This window comes from Arvicola amphibius, chromosome 1 (genome assembly GCF_903992535.2).
Source record: "Arvicola amphibius chromosome 1, mArvAmp1.2, whole genome shotgun sequence".
Lineage (NCBI taxonomy): Eukaryota > Metazoa > Chordata > Mammalia > Rodentia > Cricetidae > Arvicola > Arvicola amphibius.
This window is the reverse complement of record NC_052047.1, coordinates 24,868,951-24,890,592: the sequence shown is the minus strand read 5'-3', so window position 1 is coordinate 24,890,592 and position 21,642 is coordinate 24,868,951.

Sequence of the window (21,642 nt, the reverse complement as noted above, 5' to 3'; positions counted from 1 at the left end):
TTAATCCCAGCACTTGGGAAGTAGAGGCAAGTGGATTTCTGAGAGTTCAAGGACAGCCTGGTCTACAGAGTTATTCCAGGACAAAGATATACAGAGAACCTGTCTCAAAAAGTAAAAGTAAAAATAAACGAAATAGAGGTTAAAACAAAGCTGCACAAAGATGGAAAATACACTGAGAATCTTGATACTGTATGCTATTATGCTCTCTTTGAATTGTTTGAATGCTGAGGAAGGAGCAACAGCTGCTAAAAGATATTTGTTTAAAAATGCTGCTGAACTAATCCAAGAAAGATATCTTGAAAATACCTTGACTTCAGAATTTGGATCTAAGGATATGATACTTTGGAAAAGAGGTTTTTCTTTTATTTTTACAGAAAATGAGAACCATTGGATTGCTATCATCCCAATATGGTATGATAGACCACGCCCTCCTGAAAGGTTGCTGTGAACACCTTCAGAAAATTACTTCACCCAACTGATGACTGAGATGAACCTGGCACACAGGTTACACCATGAAAGATCTGATTAACATCGTCCCCATTTAGCAGGAAGCAGTTTGGAAAGAAATAACTGCGCCCATTTTCCCAAATATTGTTTATATATGTTCTTCTACATTTAAAGGGGGACATGATATGGAGATGAATAATTTGCATTGATATGGATTTTGCTTTAGTGATTTAAATTTAAGGTCAATTTTGTTATATGTATATGTATTTCTTAATGATTAAGGTATTGTGATTGTGTAGTTCATTTAAAAATGTAATGTATAATTAGGAAATATAGGTTGCTAATGAATAATCATTGATAATAGTTAAGCTTGTAGTCATGTTAGTTAGATTTTCTAGATATATAGAGATATATTTCAGTTAGATAGGCATACTTCATATCTTCCAAAGACTACAGAATATTGCATTTTAAATGTCTTAATAACTTAGGGTTTTTCATGACAATGAGACATGTCTGCTCCTGGCAGCACCAATCTACTTCAAGAGGAAGATGGGCATCGAAGAGGCTCTTTATTGAGTTTGATAGCCATTTGGGCAAGAAACTGCTCTTGCCTGGACTATTGCATAAACTGGACACAGAGAACCCTCAGAGAGAGGACTGCTGAACTTGCCTAGAGGTGAGATGATCTCTTTGGGTTCCTGATTCATGAAAGAGTCTGCGAGACATTCTGCAGGACACAGCAGATAGTGACTGAACTGTCTTTGAAATTTCCTGCTTCATGGGAAACTCTGCTGGATACTGTGGGCCTATAGGCCGAAGATAGATGCCGCAACAATACAAAAGAACTTTGGGTGACTGTCCAGGCAGCGAGATGTCTCTATCATTTCTAGAGTTATATGGAAATTGCATATTTCTTATTTACTTAGGTAATATTGTGTTCTTCTGGAGTCTTTGATGGAGCTGAAGAATAGATAGTTATAGTTGTTTTCCTTTGTTATGATAAAAGATAAAGTAGATATAAATATTGTAACTGTAATTTTTGCATGATAACTGTTTTGTTATATGTAATTTTACTATGTTAAAGTGAAAGCTTTTCTTTTTTGTTTAAACAGAAAAAGGGGAAATGATGTAGGTGTGTCTTCTATCTATCTGATGATTTCATTGGATAATTAATAAAGAAACTGCCTGGCCCATCTGATAGACCGGCCCTTAGGTGGGTGGAGTGGACAGAACAGGAAGAAAGAAGTGAGGTAGATGGCTCAGTCAGATGCCACGCCTCTCTTAAGTTAGGCAGACTGCCGTGCCTCTCCTCAGAGAGATGCCAGATGCAATGAAGCTCCAGCCCAAGATGGATGTACTCTAGAAACTTCCCGGTAAGGCACCACTTTGTGGTGCTACACAGATTATTAGATATGGGTTAATCAAGATGTGAGTAAGAGGCAGAAAATAATGGGCCAGGCAGTGTTTAAAAAAATACAGTTTCTATGTAATTATTTTGGGTAAAGCTAGCCAGTGGCCGAGAGCCGGGCAGGACGAGAAGCAGGCCTGCCCACAGCTCCCCACTACATGATAGTGATTAGTAAATAGAATATAAGAGGAAACAATAACAAAATAACCAATAAAAGCAACCTAATTAAAAATGGACGACAGAGTTCTGAATTTAATAAGTGCAAATGGTTAGGAAACTGTTTTTAAAAAGTATCCAACATTATTGTGTTAGTTATTTTTCTGATACTATGATAAAACATCATGACTCAGGATATTTATAGAAGCAAGTGTTAAGTGGGGCTTATGATGCCAGAGAGTTAGAGTTTATGACATTGGAGCAAAGGCATTATGGCAAGAATAGCTGAGTGCTCATATCTTGTAGCACAGCCAGTTGGCATAGAGAGTGCACTAAGGATAGAAGCCTTAGCTTGTCACCCAGGAACACACCTCCTCCTAAAACAGCATATCTCTCAATCCTTCCCCAGCAGTCACCAACTGGGGACCAAACCTTAAAATACACAGCTCATTCTCATTCAGGTCACCACACTAATCCACTAAGGAAACACATTGAAACTACTTTGTAGTCTCATCTAAATCTACACCGAATAGAATTTATTTAAGAAAACAGTAATAGCCAATAACTGCCTGTAGCTCCTTTTCATCTATTAGTGGATCATTGGTTGGGATTTCCCAACCAATGTTGCCATGCCACTAGAATTGTCATTGTTCAGGTCAGGTTTAGGCAATCAAAGTATTTGGATTTCATTAGTTCAGCTTCCCTGTCATATATGGAAGATAATATCTATAGACAAACTTCCTAGTCTTGAGGATGTTACAACTTTTCCACACCTTTTTTTAATCGAGTTTCGTTGAAACTTAGATATAAGGGTTATATTGCAGATGTATTAGTTAATGATAAGACCCTCTGTAAGTCATTCAATCCCATATGATTAGCATAAACACAAATAAGAACAACACTATAGGGATTTAGCAAGTTATAAGTGAGAGAGAAGGGGAGGCATTGCATAAATGCAGGACTAGTATATTAAAGTATATAAATAAACAAATATGTTTTAAAAGAATAACAGTAAGAAGAAATACTGCTCATAGATATGGGGAAAGGGGCCCTTCATACACTGTTATACACTGCTAGTGCAAGGATGAACTAGTGTAGAACTTTGGAATTTAGTCCGGATGTTTCTGAAGAAATTAAAAATAAAGCTGTCATTTGTCCCAGCTCATCTACTCTGAGCATATACTGAAATAATTTATATCCCAATACAGGCAATCCTGCATATCCATATCACCATTGCTCAATCATAATAGCTTGAAATGGAATTGGATGACATATATGTTAACTGAAGAACCAATAAGGAAAATATAGTACACCAACACAATCGAATCGTCTTCATTTGTAAAGAAACTTTAAATTATTTCACTCATCATCCCAGCAAACTGAGACTAAAATGTAAGAATCCCAGTAGGGAACCTTCATTCTTGAGAAAATAAAGATAAATAGTAAGACACTGAGTGCAGCACTTTTTAATGAACATTGTACCAGCTGAGTAAGTTCTTGGATGGCTCATTTAATTATTCCATGTATATATACAGAAATATACAGCTATTAATAGGAATTATTTGAGTGATAATATTTGACTTGTGGAGTATTAAATGAAACAACACAGAGGAAAGAGTGTCAAACTTACTTTTGAAAAAAATAATGCCTGCTATTGTATTAACTTGTAAATAACTCTAGAGAATAAAAGGTAAATATACACATTGTGCCATTAATTATGCTTACACAGAAGGGAAAGAGCAAATGCGAGTTGGGGAGGTGGTAAAAGTAAGCACTTAAAACTTTTATCATTAAATAAGACATGAAAAATTAACATTTTAAATGCCTTAAATAATGGATACTGCTTTGAAATAAAGAAGGAATATGAAGCCATAGCATAATGGATAATGTGCAGATCAATTTATATTGAATTTGCCAAAATACTCTTGAAGCTTATTTTAGCTATGATAAGGATAACTTGTTTTAATATTATAGAAATCATTTAAATGCTTAACACTGCACATAATTTGCTTTCCATATGAACCTATTCACAGATTACTAATAAGAACAATAATAGTGAATTACCTAAATTCTGTCACTCATTGCTGTCCAGATAATGTTACATTATGTTTGATCCAGTATCTATTTTTATCCTATCTACTTAATGAGCTTTACTTGTTACAGAATAAGACACTGTGCATGGATTTCTCTTTTGTTTATAAATATGCACTACTAATTGAAAATAGATATTTGTCTTACAGTATATTCTGGTTAGAAATTTTCCTCCCCAAACTCCTCCCAGGTACTCTCCACCCACTAAAATCTATACACTTTTTTGCACTATCTCATTAGAGAATAAACTAATATCTAGAAAAAACTAAATTAAAATAAACACAAACAAACATGACAAAACCAAGACAAAAAAATAAACAGAAAGAAAAATAGACAAAGAAAACATATTGTCGTTTATCAAGTTGAAATAATATTATATCATTGAGAAAACCTGAAGAAACTATTGAAAAAGTTTGAAAAATATTATAAACCACGGGTATTTGGTTTGTGTGTGATAGCCTTTTGCTTTTGAATACAACTAAACAATAAAGTAGAAATATAAGTATTATATGTGTATATATATATATATATATATATATATATATTTGCATTTCTTGAAAATTATTCTTCCATAGAGAACTCAAATGGTTCACGGATAGCAACTATTGTGAGTCAGGTCAAATGAAAGATATATCTGTCTGGGCAAAGCAGAAACTCTACAACTGAGAACAAGCTACAACATTTTAGCTTTATTTTCTTATCACTCACATCTGTTTAAAGAGCATATGAAACGAGAAATCCATATTAGAAGCAAACAATAGTTATATTGACTCTTTAGTAGAATATGAGTTAGTAGATAGTTTTCTTGCTGGGATAATTTCTTAAAACTTAAATTTCAGAACTTTACATCTTCAGCATTTCAGTGACCAATACGTGATTATTAAAAATAAACTCAAATGGAATCTGTCATGAAGAATCAATTAAAAACTTACAAATTACTTTAAAATGGTCATTAGTCATTTCTACTTCACAATGAAATGAAATAGACTTTTGTAGAGAAGACACAATGCTTCTGAACAGGTCATGCAATAATGTGATTGTCTACAGAGCCAGAAAAACCTGTTTCTGCTAGTCTTGCACACAACTGAGTTTGATAGGTTTGGGAAAATTTATGTTTCTTCTCATGTGTCTTCTGTCTCTTATCTATCCAGCTTACACATTGCTGTGGCTTTAGGATGGTCCCCCCAAGAGCTACGTTATCTACAGCTCTATTAAGAATGGCAAGAGTACTTTAATTCAAGTGACCACGTTTAGTTATTCTTTGCAAACTGATTGTAGATATCATCCCCATTGTGAACCCTTTTGTTGTTGAGTGTAACTTGAAACTGTAAATAGTTCTGGGTATTGAACTGAATGAGCGAAAGATGTTTGCCAGCTTTGAGATAATTTTATTTTTAAAATAGTGATAGGCAGTGCTTAAAAAGTAGTTGAAGAGTGGGAGGAGTTAGAATATGAGCAAAGACGTTAAGACCATGCTGGGTTAAACCACTGAAACAGTCTACCTGAGCTAATGGGAGCTCACCAACTCCAACTGGACTAAGAAGGACCAAGCATAGGACCAAACTAGTCCCTCTAATGTGGTTGACAGTTACATGGTTGTGACAGATTGAAGGGGCCATTGGCAGTAGCATCAGTATTTATCCCTACTGCTTATACTGGCTTTTTGGGAGCCCATTCTCTTTGGATGGATATCTTGCCCAGCCTAGATATAATATGTAGTAAGGAGCTGTGGGCCAGCTTCCAGCTGCCCAGCTCCCAACCACCAGCTAGCTTTACCCGAAATAATTACACGGAAACTGTATTCTTTTAAATACTGCCTGGCCATTAGTTCCAGCTTCTTACTCTCATCTTGACTAACCCATATCTAATAATCTGTGTAGCACCACGAAGTGGTGTCTTACCGGGAAGTTTCTAGCTTACGTCCATCTTGGGCTGGAGCTTCATCACGTCTGGCATCTCTCTGAGGAGAGGCACGGCAGTCTGACTAATTTAAGAGAGGCGTGGCATCTGACTGAGCCATCTACCTCACTTCCTTCTTCCTGTTCTGTCTACTCCACCCACCTAAGGGCCGGTCTATCAGATGGGCCAGGCAGTTTCTTTATTAATTATCCAATGAAATCATCAGATAGATAGAAGACACACCTACATCAATAATAGGGAGGGTCTTGAACTTTCTCCAAAGCAATGTGCCTTACTCTCTCTAATGAGTGGATAGGGGGTAGGGTGGGGGGATTGGTGGAGGGAATGGAAGGAGGGGAGGGAGTGGGAACTGGGATTGGTATGTAAAGTAAAAAAAGAAAGTTTGTTTTTTTAAAAAAATAAAATATAAAAAACAAACAAAAGAACAGAAGTCACCTGTATTTTCTATAAATAAGCAAGAGTGCTGGGTTTTAAAGAATGTGATTCTAAAGTATTTGGATATGGAGTTCAAGAAATTAAACTGGATATAAGAATTCAGGAAAACTCAAATCTGCCCACAAATCATTTTTGTTGTATATATATTTATTTATTTTGCCTTGTATAGTAACTATAGAAATGACATTCTGTCCTGTTGTATTCAAAAATAAAACTATAAAATTGAAAAAGAAAAAGTAGTTGCCTACAAAATTCCATCTTCAGTGACTTTTAACTACTTTTTATCCCTGATAAACCTCATCCTGATTAGTAAAAATAAATCTGCACTTTAAGACATGTATTAAATTTATATGTATACATATTTAATAAATATATACAATACACATATAAATATATGCATATATATCATATTTAGTTTGACTTGGTTTATAGCATTTCAGTCTACTGTTAGAAATATGGGTGGAAATTTTATCAAATCTAAATTCTGTCCACACTAATGGAATTGTAATAAATTTTGGGTTCTAGGTTGAATATATGAGATATAAGAAAAACTGGAAGTAGGGGACTAAGTACTACTTTCAAAAGTTTCAAAGGAGAAGAAATTGAACAAGAATAGTATTTTAGAAGTTATCAAATAGTCACATGTATAACACTAAGAAAGAAAAAAACCAAATTGAATTTGCATAGGATTTTGTTTTATTATACCCAGATCTATGACTAAAAAGAGCAGATTTTTATAGATAAACAGGACAAATTTACCATGAGAGACAGTCACACAAACACCATGATTTTTCTTTGAAATCTTTGCCATGAAAAGAAGAAACTGAGTTTTGGAGGATATGATGCTCTTGGAAGCGAAGGTAGAATTTTTTTTTCTTGAGACATGAATTAATTTTCATGAATGTGAAATATTTGGGGAACAAGTCTTATAAATGGCCAAGACATTCTGCATGACAATTAAATGATAATCTTGGGGAGCCTACAAGGGCAATTAGACAGTATTGACAAGGAACCATAGGAAACAATAATAGAAGTATGAGCATGTTTCAGGTTAAATGGAAGTGACCAGATGGGTGTGAATTGTGTCTAAGAGACAAATAATAAATGCAAAATAAAGATTAAGAACGCCAAAGAAGGTTTGACAACAACTGAAGTAAAGCCAAACTTTTAAAAGATAAATAAGTTATAGCCCCATAGTATAGCTTTAGGAAAGGAGAGAAAGTTCGTGAACACTTTTGTTTTTTAAAGAGAGAAACATGACAGCTTGCATCTGATAGACGCTTCTATTTTTATCAATGAAGCAGGGGAAAAATAATATTCTGAGTACAAGGACGAGACGGTCAAAGGTTTAGACAGCAAGCCACCTAGAGAACCGCAATCTCCCTGGGAAATATAAAGATTCCTTATGACCCTGTAAATCTTAAAATAGGAAGAAAAAACTCAGATGTGCTTTTTGTCTTTTCTGTAGAAATTCCCTTCTGCTATAGAACAGAGTTCTAGTGTTGCTCACAGTAATAGTTTTACCATGAAGTCGGTGATCATTAGTAGATGGATTCATGCAGAGATATTGGAAGGATTATCCTCAGGGATACTAATTTGTTGGGATAATAACATAGCTTCTGCTGAAAAGTATTAAACATAGATTCATAAATTTTTGCTAATTAATGACCAAAGAGTTGGGATGTTAGAAACTGCTGCAATGGGGCTGGCATGGGAAAGTGATGGGTTAGTTAAAAATAAGTTCTGGGTAAGACCTGTCAGGTTTTGAGTACAACTAGGCATAAATGACATTGAAGAGCTGGAACAAACTCTGCAGCTCTCATGCCTGAATATTTCTTTTATTTTTGGACTGTTGTACCATACTCTTTCTTCGCTTATTCTTTAGAAATGTTGATTTTTCTCACGAGAATAATCCTGTTTAGCAGTTGTCAGCTTAGTACAATGTAGTAGAATACTGTTCATTTTTTAAAAATACTATTATTATATATAAAAGCTCAAAGCATTATCCTCAGTTCTTACATATTACTGTAATTAGAAGCCAAATGTTGTACTTAAACTTCGGTCTCAAACTGCTTGAATAAATATTCTAGATTTTCCCATGCTTTCATATGTTAATGTAAGCGTGAAGGTTACCTTGCGTAGTTGCTGCAATTTTATTCTTTTAGAGAAGGGCAAGTATATGCAGGGCATGATCAAAGTAACTTACTATGAGGATAAAATTGGGTTAAAATTTTTGTGTTGCCCAGTTCAAAGCAATTTTTTTCATAACCGAAGAAATCAAAATTCTTAGAAAGGACTGTCTCGAATTAAAGAAAGACAGATAGTGTTTAAAAGAGAAGTCAAGAAGGTGCTGGAGGGTATCTAGTGATTGGAGACGGAATCTACACTGATCCTAACTCTGATTGTTTGTTTATCCATCGAAAACAATAGTCTGCTCATCCATTTATCAGTTAGATTTTTGCAGCTTCTGTTGGCTTACTGCTCTGTGTATTTTATAGCCTGGAATTAGCCCCAGTAAAACTTCATATTTCTAACTAGGTCAACTCTAGAGGATAATTAGATCACTTTATTTTGGGGGGTATGGGTATGTTTCAAATGTACGCAAATCCTGTTTGTGAAAGATACATGACTTTGTTCATGAGTCTGAGCCTCTAACAAGACACAAATCACAGCATGAAATTTTATTTTCCTTTTCCAATTTGCCTTTAGTTGGTATAACTTTACATGGACAGTAAAAAATATCCAAGCAGGTATCTGTCTGTAGAGGAAAGTTCAGTTTGGTCATAGGGCACATTTCTGAAGAGAGTCTTACATTGGAAATAATTTGACATAGGCATGGTTTCTGAAAAGTGGCTGGCCTCAAGAATAATGCAAGATGAAATATGTACACTTTAGAATATTTTTTTCCATTTCAAAATGACCTCTTATCCCTCCAGGGATTAAGTGCTATTGTACTATGTGACACTGTCACTTTGCTCACAATTAATCAGGAAGAGACCAGCTGCTGTCTCCTACTGGACCAGTCCTGCTGTGTCTCCAGAGAATTCTGGACTGAGATTCATAGGCACTCCGGGACTCACCACACATAGTCAGAATTGCAAATGGCAAAGTCAGGAATGGTGAGGTGCCCATCCACAGCCATGACTCCAGTCAGGATGGTGCTCCATAGCGTCTAAACACCAAGATAGATATTGGAGGGGGAAAAAAGAAAACAAAAACTTTCCAGGGAATAGAAATTCATGTACTCTAGTTATTTAGTTCCTTGGTCCAATTCTTTGGAAATAAAAGTTATCGTTTTCTTTTTCAACCTTAATTAATTTTTCCAGTTTCTGCTTAAATGAACGCTGAGGTATTTTTAAAATCTCACATGGAATCTTGGATGTCCTGCATAGTTCCTGCTGCCAGCCTGTCAGAGAGACTGTTTTCAGCACACTTGTCCAAGTGCCTTAAACAGAGCGCATGCTCACACTGCATATCCAGGAAAGGCAAGGAAAATAACAACTGGGTGGGTGTTCTTGGAACTCGAAACAAGTTCTATTTAGCTTTAATATTTTCTATCCAAATAAGCTATATATTTGTTGTTATTGATTCTGACACTGTCTATGAATAGTGACTTCAGATAGACATTTTGCTGGGAAGTTACTTTATAAATTTCATTAAAAAGACAAGCAACAATTAAAGAGATAGTTCTTTAAATTTTTACCTACTTGATAGCATGTGTTGAGAGTTTTCCATTTTGATTGGTTTTTACCTACCTTATTATACCAAATTTGAAGTACTTAAAAATATTCTTATTTCATATTTTTATAGACTTTTTAATGAAACAAAAGAAGTGCTAATTGATATATAAAAACAGAATCCATAATGACAGAAGTTATTATCATCAATTTCTTTTTGGCAATTGTGTAATACCTATGGTGGTTACTGTAGCAGCAGTAGCAGTATGAAGAGTGCTTAGGAAGTACACTTCTTAGGAAGTACACATCTTAGGAAGTACACATCTTAGGAAGTATATATCTTAGGAAGTACATACCTTAGGAAGGACATATCTTAGGAAGTACATATCTCAGGAAGGATATATCTTGTATTCATTAGAACGCTACCTACTATCTTTCCCATTGTTCTTCAGAGTACTATAGCAATTGGTATTAGCAATTGCAGAAAAACATAGTGTGATTAATGATAATCTATAAAGATATTTCAGATTTAATCCAATATTTATGTTTTTATTTTTGTAAAGGGATACAAATATGTGTGATCCACCCTTTAATTTTGACTTATACTCAAGATGTATTTTTTTCTTTTGAGACTTTCTACCTGCCACATCGATCTTCTTGGAAGCATTCCATCTCAATATTCTTAAGTGCTTCATAAAGATCACAAAATAGCCATTACTCCAACCACCAATAAAAAGATTAAGATTTACTTTGCCTTAGTATGAGCAAGCTAAACATTATTGTCTAGGGAACAGAGGACCTGTATCCTTTGTCATTCTTTCTTCAATTTTTCAGAAAAATTCCTTTCTTTCTGATGTTAATTTTCTTTTTCAAGGTATGACATCCTCTGATAGTTGAAAATGAATGACAATTTTCTCTAACTTTAGCGTGACTAGGTTGTTAAGATTATAAATGTGCATTCTCAGACACTCGAACATTGTTCACAAATTGGATTTTTGAAGTGTTGGCAATGTTCTTTTTGAGGGATTAATCTACCTTTCAAGAGAGATGGGGAGGAGGAGCCACCCAATGCAATATTCCACAGACTTTATCACACTTGCTTTTAAAGCTCAAGACCCTGATTTATCTGTGGAGCGATTTTTCATCCTTCTATCTTATATTTCTGTTTTGCCAGCCAGGTCACACACTCCCAGTGCATAGCCAGAATTTGGTCTATGAATTCTCAATATGTTTTCATCCTTATTTTCATGTCAGTCCATCTAATATCAAGGATTTCAAGACAAGGGCCTGAGTATAAATATGTTTCTTCACTTATCTTTACCTTGTAAGATGCTGGGATAAGAAGAAAAAAGTTATGAGTTTGACAGCAGCTTAATCAAAGGTAGAGATGTCTGTGCCTTAATTTTTCTAGGAAAACTCTACCTTTTATCAGGGAAGACAACTCAGCTTTAGACTCTGGGAGCAGTCTAGGGCACCATCTGTTCTTAGGGAGTGCTAGGTACTAGCTATGATTTCTCAGAAAGTCTTTTCAATGTACAATTTAAATGATTGCTTCTTAGATCTAAAAGGATTTCCTGCAGCATGTAGAACCCAGGCAGTAACAGCAGAGTTTTCAATGAACTGGAAGTTTATGCATAAGACTCCTCAAATGTATCATCTACAACTACTGCTATTATTTAAAGTTATACAGTAAAAATATACGAAAAAAGCATATGAATCTGAAAGAGAGCAGGGGAACTATACGAGAGAGTCTGGGGGGAGAAGTAGAAAGGGGAAATGTTACAATTTTATTATGATCTCAAAAAGGACATTTATGAACCATGTACTCATTCTGTTGTGTTTATCATCATCAAACCCAGAGATCCTCAGAAAACAAAAGCACAGAGAACACTTTTTTATTATTGAAAATAATTGAACTCTCATTCACACAAGTATAATATTTCAAATGTTCTTCTAAACAGAGGGGCAAGTAGAGAAGTACAGACACTTCAAGAAAAGTGTGCAGATGTATATGAGAAAAAGGTAGTTTGAATTGTTGTAAATTAATATTTTATCTTCAAGTAATGTTTCCAGATTATAAAGGAAAGCATTACTATATAACTAACATAATTTCTTGACAGTAGTATATATCACCATAATACTCTCTGATTATATTTTAAAACAATAGATGAAATGTTTAGGAGTAGATAATTTTCAAATTATTTCCTAAATGAAAACTCATCTGAGTAGTTTTAAAATCTATCTTAAGTTTAAAAACAAAAAAAATCAGAAGACCCTGAAAGTCTGTATAATTAATATAAATGTTCTGACTTGACAAAGTAGAGTTATGATGAATATATTTTTCTTCATAATGATATATTGTATGTGCCATCTTTGACCTTTGTACAATTTTGGATTTGAACTAGTCATTTATCTTTGAAAAAGCTGGTATTTAAAAATATAATATTTATGCAATCAGTAACATAAAATCATTAATAAGAAAATAATGTTTATTTTTGGTTCAATATGTACCTCTATTTTTACATATATTTGTGACATATATATGTATTTGTATATAAATATATATATATATACAACAAAATTACACTAGCAATATTTTTATCATACTTAATTTTACTTAGTATTCTATTTATCAGCTTTTTCTGTCATTAATGTTATTATAAATAAATACATACACACATATATATGTGTATTTTTGTAGATTTATCACCCATATTTGGTAATTATCCAATTATTCATTTTATTTTATTTTATTACATTTGTAAATAACCTAAGATAAATTTCCATAAGTTATGCATTGATATGCAACAACTCCCTCAAATTTTTTTTGATATAGGATTGAAATAAGATGTGTTTATTTTTAAGACTTTCATTGGATAATTAAATATCTTTTAGAAATGTGAAACAATCAAAAGCCTTATTATTGTTTCTTCAATTTTAGTAGTACTTTGCAAATCACCAAAATTTCTTGAGAGAATTTTATATGTTAGTTATGGTTTTATAATATTTACCAAATTTTTTCAGACTTTATTTATGTTAGAAATACTCAGCTTGTTTCAGCAAATTAAGATCATATGATTTAATTTATCTCTTATGGCTGTCTATTTTCATTTATCTTTTCCCAATGTTATTAAATTTAAATTGTTATTTAAATTTAGTTATTAAATTTAAATTGTGGTTGATGGTAATTATTATTCTCATCACACCAATATTTGATGTAGGAGTGTTTTCTACCTATCTGTTGCTTTCATTGGTTAATTAATAAAGAAAACTGCTTGGCCTGATAGGTCAGAACATAGGTAGGTAGAGTAGACAGAACAGAATTGTGGGAGAAAGAAAGCAGAGTCAGGCAGGCATCTCAGGCAGTCGCCATGCTTCTCCTCTCTGAGATGGACACAGGTTAAGATCTCTCCTGGTAAGCCACCCCTCGTGGTGCTACACAGATTACTAAATATGGGTTAAAGCAAGATGTGAGAATTAGCCAATAAGAGGCTGAAACTAATGGGCCAGGCAGTGTTTAAATGAATACAATTTGTGTGTTGTTATTTTGCGTGTAAAGCTAGCCATGCGGGAGCTGGGCGGGAACACAGCCTGCTGTTCCTACTACAAATATTTATACACACACACAGAAACATCAAGCGACATAGTATTAAACTGCCCTCTAAATTTTCATGTCTCTTCCAATAATTCGTTTTAGCTCTAATCTCATATTTCATCAGAGAATTTTCTTTTATATATTCCTGGCACTTGTGAGCTCCCCAATCACAAATTGTGGTCAAATTAACATCAGGGACCTGTGGAAAGAATCTTAGTTAAAAATCAGAGAGTGTCAGTTACCCTATCACATCCTTTCCACTCTTCACCCATGGACATATCTTATTACTGCAATTTCCCAGCAGAACTTGATAGCAAGACCCTGTGCTGAAGACACCAAACATACTTTTGTAACAGAACATAGAGAAATGAAGTTGACACTGGCTAGGGAGTTTCCTCCTTGCTGTCTAGCTTTCATAAGGTGAGGGGCAGGATGCTCGGTAGGCTATAGAGAGGAAAAAGTATAAACAGCATTATCTACTTGCAAACACTGTGAACTAAAGAAATGGTAGATGTATCCTCCTTCTGTGTGACCCCGTGTAAACTGTGTGACCCCGTGTAAACTGTGTGACCCCGTGTAAACTGTGTGACCTTGGATTTCAACTGAAACTGCCAAATGAAGCCTGGTGGGGCCATTGGGTAGGCACACAAGTTTAGGTAATGATTTCCTCCTGATGATGATAATGATGATGATGATGATGATGATGATGGTGGTGGTGGTGGTGGTGGTGGTGATGATGATGATGATGATGACGATGATGATAATCACTCAAGTGTGCCCTGGTCCACACTATATATTTTATAATTGGTACTATTGAATTTGCTAAAAGTCCCAGAATCAAAAAGGTGTGTAAAGAGTCTGCTAACTTGTGTTGTTTAGCAAAATTAGCAAAGTATTGAACAAACTTCTATACATGGGTGTGTTTATATATAAAGATAATCTCTTAATCATAGTCAAAGAAGTCCCACTTTCTGAGATTTGCAATGGAAGTGGAGAAGGATGACTATAAAATCTGCTGAGAATAAGTGACTGTTGGGCTCTCAGTCCTAAAGAAGACATTTACAACTTCCTCTACATGACCTGGGCAATGAAAAAGCCAATGAAAAGATTGCATGAGCTAGAACACAAAGAAAAGGACTGAGGAATGCCATCTTCTGGGAAATAAACAGTCACTGCAATTACAAATCCTCAACTATTAGACATAACTACTTTGGGCTCCAACTTTTTCTTTAAATAATCTTAACAAATATTAGATGCATAGTTATATAAAATAATTATACTAATTATAACTGATGTGAATAACACATATCTGATGACAACTGCTGTGAATTGTGCTCTGTGTAAGGACACAGGTCCAAAGTGCCTCTCCAACCAGCCTGGAGGGATCTGATATCGTTGCTCTGCAAACCTTAACTTGAGCACTGGTACGAACTGACAGTGGATTTAACACTGATCTTCCCCATTATAATTACTTTATCCTTCAATTTATTTTCTATTCTTTTTCAATCAAAGTTTGTAGTTGGAGGCTGCTGGTTCATTTCCCGTCCACCCAAACCCAAAATAATCACACTGAAACTATATTAATTTAAGCACCGCTTAGCCAATGGCACATATTCCTAGCTAGCTTTTATATCATAATTAATCCATTTCTATTATTTTATATTTTACCACGAGACTCATGGTTTGCCAGTAAAATTCCCAGGCGTCTTTCTGCTTCGGGGGCCCCTACATGGCATCTATCTTTCCTTCTCTATCTGCTTGGAATTCCAATCTTACTTTATTCTGTCCTGCCATAATAGGCCAAAGCAGTTTCATTCATTAATCAATAAAAGTAACATATAAACAGAAGGACTTCCCACACCAAAACTTTATTTCATTGAATATATTTTGATCATATTCTTTCCTACCTACAACTCTTCCATGTTGCCTCCTTACCCAACTCAACTTTAAATTCTGTCTTTCAAAACACACACACACACACACACACACACACACACACACACACACACACACACACACACTGAAAATCAAAACAAATAAAAAAAGGAGGCCAATCCAAAAGCACACAAAAATCATTGAGTCCATTTTGTGTTCACCAGTTATTCCTGAACATGAGGCCTGCCTAGTAGTTTGGTTTATATACCCAATATCAAACCACTGGAGAAAACCGATTATATTTTTCATAGTAGGAACCAACTGCAAATAATTTCTTGGTAAAGGGTGTGCTGTTGCATTGACTTCCTCTTCCGTGTGCTGGGATCTTTTCTGGCTTGATTTGGGTAGCTTTTGTGTATGCTGATACAGTCCTTCTGAGTTCTGCTGATACTGGAAGATAAGCTTCTTTGAAACCATCTGGCGAGCCACCATTCGGGATCGTACTATCTTTAGCCTCCATTTCTAAATGGATCCCTGGAGCTTGGGTGGGTTTGGGGGCTGATAAAGATATCACATTTTAGGCTGAGTGCTCCAAGTCTCTGAGTCTCTAGGTGTGCTCCAGTGATGCGTCTCTGTGTTAGTTACCGTCTGCAGCACGAAGTAACTTTTTAGACGAGTGCTGCTTTTAAAGTTGCATCCACCTAACTTTTACATAGAAAGAAACCTTATTTCATGTTGTTGTGAGAACTAAATGAAAAAGTGTGTTAAAGTGTCTAATCTGTCATAAGGTCTCATAATACTAATTCTGCTCTGGTCTCAGTGGAGACATCCCGTGGCGCTTTATTGATTCTCCGAGTTCTTTTCTCTAGAGAGTGCCTCTCCATTCATAACTTTCTGATGCAACCCAAGAACTTTTAATGCTTCATTTTGACACCTTCCTGGGAGGGTATTGAACTGAAAACTCAGCAGCTGAGAGAATTATTTATTATCAGAAGTAAGCCTTAAGTTATTTTTACGATACCAACACTCTCTGATTTTTGCATTTCTACATCATTTTCATGTTTCTCTCAGAGTTTTATCATAAAAATGACTCATTAACTTAGACAATTCTGCAAAAGTGAATGTAAAAATTTGATAAATGTCGAGGTGATTTTAAACTTTGCACTAGAACGGGTTTGAGCAGAAACACATTGCTTTAAGTGGATATATCGACATATTCTTAAAATTAATGTTGTAAGTTTTTAATAGACAGAGTCAAATGACAAAGCACTTTCTTGTAGACATTTTAAAATTCAGGAAACCATATGTTATGCTGTTTTAATACACAGCAACCATGAGATTAGACTTTCAAATAATCACTAAGATTGTATTAAGTTACAACTCCTTCTACTCAATATAAAAATATTAAAGTAATTTCATCTAATACTGTTATTATTTAATAATAATTAATTCACCTTCATTGTGACCACATATATATCAATTTTATTCAATTACATATAAACACATTGTGTAACACTGAATAATCATATACACCAATTGCTTTATTTTAAATTTATCCTTAAAGATCTAAGATTTAAAATAATGTTCTTTCTTATCAAATTTTTATTTTATGTTAAAAATATCTATGACTTCTATTCCAAGATGATAAAAATTTATGCAATGGACTGGGTACATTTTATCTTCTAAATATGTTTCACTCAATGAATATTTTAAAATATTTTCTCAGGTGAAAAATATTTGATGACATAACTTCAAATTTCACATCGTATTTAGTATGGATTGTATGTTAATGGAGCATTATGATTGATTCCTGCCAAGAAATATATAGAAATATTCAAATGTAGAATTATAAATGTTCCCTTCCATTCCTCCTGCCTCCTTCCCTCCTCTTTCCTTTCTAGATCTAGAGAGTAATATTATAATTTATGTTCCCAAACTGAGGCTCCACAAAGTATTTCTTGTCATGTCTTTGTTCATAAGCAAATTGTTTAATACCTTCAAGCTTCTGGAATTTCCTAGAACACATTATTTAGACTGTCTTGGATATGAAATCTATCTCTATACCACACAGACAACAATATTTCAAATAAACTAGTAATTGATTCTTTAAGGGTTCATTGAAAATATGAAATTTATAAATAGAAGTCATATTCCATGCAATTTAATAAATGGGTTAGAAAAGTTTCTATTTTGTGGTTAAGTAACTGTAGCCTTTAAAGATACATATTGTAATTAATTTCAAATTAATGTATTGCTAAGAATTTAATGTGCAGTCACATAAGATGTTCAAAGAATCTAGTATAGGTGGTGAATGGAGGCAAGAAAGAGAAGAAAGAAGTGATATAATTATGTTTTAATTAAAACAAAAATAAACTGTTCATTAAAATCTATATATGTTTAAATCCTAAAGATAAAATAAACATACATCATTCTTCATTTTTAGACATTGGCTTCGAAAGGAGAAATTAAAAATATCAATTTAATTATTTGTCTAAATATCAGGAGGATATTGGGAATTTAATTGCATTATGATGAGTTTTTATTAAAATCTGTTGACCTGATTAGGCTGAAATCATTTCCAAAATGATATTTTAAGTCTAGTGTACATAAGAGAGACTTCTTATGTAAATCTTATGTAAATTTATGGAAATCAAAATTGAGGCATTTACCATTGCTCAATTACCTTTCTGTAGGTTAGTTTATAACTTCTTACACTATGTGAGATGTTCTTATACAAGTGTCATATGAAAGAATTTAAGATGGTCATTAAATAATTGTCAACATCTAAAGGTTTCAAAACATGAAACAGTGAAGAAATTTAAAGTTTATTGATAATTAATCTATAGGGTTCCTGGCAGTGCTGGTCTTGGGTCATGGGACTTTATGGCTGCCTTTCATCCTGAACACACAAAATACCAACTTTGCAGTTAGCATGGCACCATACCACACAACACCTGAAATCTGTTGGCTAGAGTTCTAGGCTTTTTTCCAGTGCTGGTGATGATAATTTTTTGTTGTTCTTGTTTTGTTTTTTATTACACATTACATTTTTTCTGTGCATGTAGAAGCTTAATGGGTTAATCACTTTAAAAAAATTAAATATTTTGCTATTAGAATTAGTCATCATTTATAAAAGTAGTCTATCAATAGATTGTTTAGTATTGTTATTAGATTTTAAATATTTTGTTTGGTTTTCTGATTAGAATTTTACATAAAAATGTTAAGTGAATTTTAGGTTATGATTGACACAGGATTTTCAATAACTTCTGCAATGACCCTGAATATAGTAGTATGCCAAGTGGTCTCAGAATTGCTGATTATGAATATCAATTAAAAAATATCAATCACTCTGCAGATTCAAAACAAGCTCTATGTCCTCCAGTAATGCATGTTCAATTAATGTTCAAATCTTTCTGGAAAAATAAACAAGTATATTTCTCTCATTAGCATGCAAATTTGCCTTTAATAAATGTCAAAAACATATACATGTAAATCATTTTTAATACATTCTTGTTTGCTTGGTTTTTGTTAGTTGTTTTCTTTGTGTAACCCTGGCTTTCTTGAAACTAGCTCTGTAGACTAGACTACACTCAAAATCACAGAGATCTGCCTACCTCTGCCTCCCAAAGGTATGTGCCACATTTAACTACGATTCTCTATCAGTCACTTTTTAGATTTCTACTCTTATTTTCTATAGTTCCATACCAAGTTCATAAGTTTCCCAGGGTAAAAATTACAGCAAATGGAGAAATTTAAGGAGCCCTGGAGAGCTCACTTTCTTGACTGCAGCAATGTCTGTGTCTTCCTGAGGTGTTCCTACATTCCCTGTAAATTTCTTCAATTCATACTATGAGGAGTGTGATGGTGGTGTAATAATAGTGATAATAGTAGAGGTGATCGTGAAGTCCTGGGAGTGTGTGTGAGAGAGAGGGGGGGAGAGATCGAGAGAGACAGAGACAGAGATTAGGTTTTTGATAAACAACCTCAACATAGTATCAAAGGCACAAAGTTCCCACTCAATTTGTAAACCCCGGAAGAAGTTGTAGGAGACATTGTTTTTGCTCCATTTTAATTTCCCTTTCATAAATTTAAAACATTCTGATTGTATTCTAAACTGAGATAAGATTTTGTCGAGGACCATTGCAATGATGTTTGCTTGACACCTAGAATCTAAGCATAATTAAGTAGTATTAGTTGTATAATGACTGTGTCTTCATCAAAAAACCTTACCTAGAGTATATGGACTTGAATTAAAGATGTTCTTGAGTAAAAAGTGGAAAGTGACAGTCTGTCACATTAAGAATTTGGTAAACATAAAGCAATGAAAACCAGCCCACAAATCACAATCACCGAGAACTTAGACAAGAGGATAATAAGAGAGACATACATAGATCTAATCTGCATGCGAAGTAGAAAAAGACAAGATCTCCTGAGTAAACTGGGAGCATGGAGACCTTGGGGGAGGGTTGAAGGGGAGGGGAAAGGCAAAAAGGTGAGCAGAGAAAAATGTGGAACTCAATAAAAATCAATAAAAAAAACTGAAAAAAAAGAATTAGCTTATAAAAGAGATTTGGTGTTGTAACATAACTTGAGTTTTTCCTCCCTTGCCACCTTCTGATCAGCTCATTCTCTAGAAAACCAAAGACCCAGTTTTAGAGGCATATAAATTGACCCCTTAAAACTCATGTGGACGGAGATGGGGTCTTTGACTGACAATCAGTGGGCACTGAGGTCTGATGGCTGTCACTCAAGTGATCATGAATGATTCCCTACTCAAGACTGAAGATGGCATAATCACCTTAGGTTACTTAATAATAAATTCTGAGCCAGAAATGTGCTTTACCAAACCAGAAGTAATTTCCTGATCCAAAGATCTAGCAGCTTCAAGTTGATAAATGTGAAGAAAATGTTTTATATGACTGGTACATGTTATTTTCTAACAAATCAATACCCCTTTGTCAATAATAATATTTTATAGTTTTTGATTTATAATACCCAATTCTGTCACAACCTTCTTTAAAAGTGCTTCCTTATGTCATAATGTGTCTACTAACATTTAATTAATTTAAAAATTGTTTTCTTAATTAAATTATATTAAATGAGATTTTAATCATTGGCCTTGTAAATAACTATCTGCATTGGTCATGGGAAAATTTTAATTCAATCAACTGAGTGAATCAAAATTAATTTAGCTTTAAAATACCAGAAATATAGACAATATTTTCAAGCATCGAGATAAACTCATCAATATCAGTATAAAAAGTTATCTGTTCAAAGGACAAGAGTCTTTAGAAAGAAATTATTTAACATGTTTTTCTGTTTACCTCTTCCATGTAAGACATTTTTTGCTATTTTTTAAAATAAGTAAGAGCAACTGCCATCCAAGTTATTGTGGTCTTTATCTTAAAAGTAAAAATACACATAATAGTTCAATAAATTTTCTCATGGCTTATTTGGTGGCACAAGTTAGGAGGAAACAATTGGGTAGAAAAGTGGGGGTGTATAAAGTCAAAAACTAAAATTAAAAAAAAAAAACTAAAGGCAAAACTGTTCGATATAGGACAGCAAGCATGGTGGGCAAAGTGTAAAGCAGAGATGGCATGGGATGCAGTAGAGGATAGAATAGTATGTTAATCAAACCAATTATATATGAAGCCACCTTATGGGATCCTACTAATCAGTATTCTAATTACAATGCATAATGAAAATATAAAAGTCAGGTGGTGGTGGCTTTAGTGGCAATAGTGACATGACCACTACAGAGAAACAACTGTTTTCTGATGGGGTTTGAGGGCTTTAATACAGGAGGGGTTTTCATGTCTGCTATTGGATTCCTAGTCAGAAGTCCATGGCTAGGTGATCACAGGCTCTACAAAGGAACCTACTGTTGTTATTTTTCATAATGATCATGCTATAAAAATAGATTTAGACCGGTGATGACAGCACATGCCTTTAATCTCAGTATTTGGGAGGCAGAGGTAGGAAGATTTCTGTGAGTTCCAGTCCAGTCTTGTCAACTCTTTCTATTTTCTAAGATT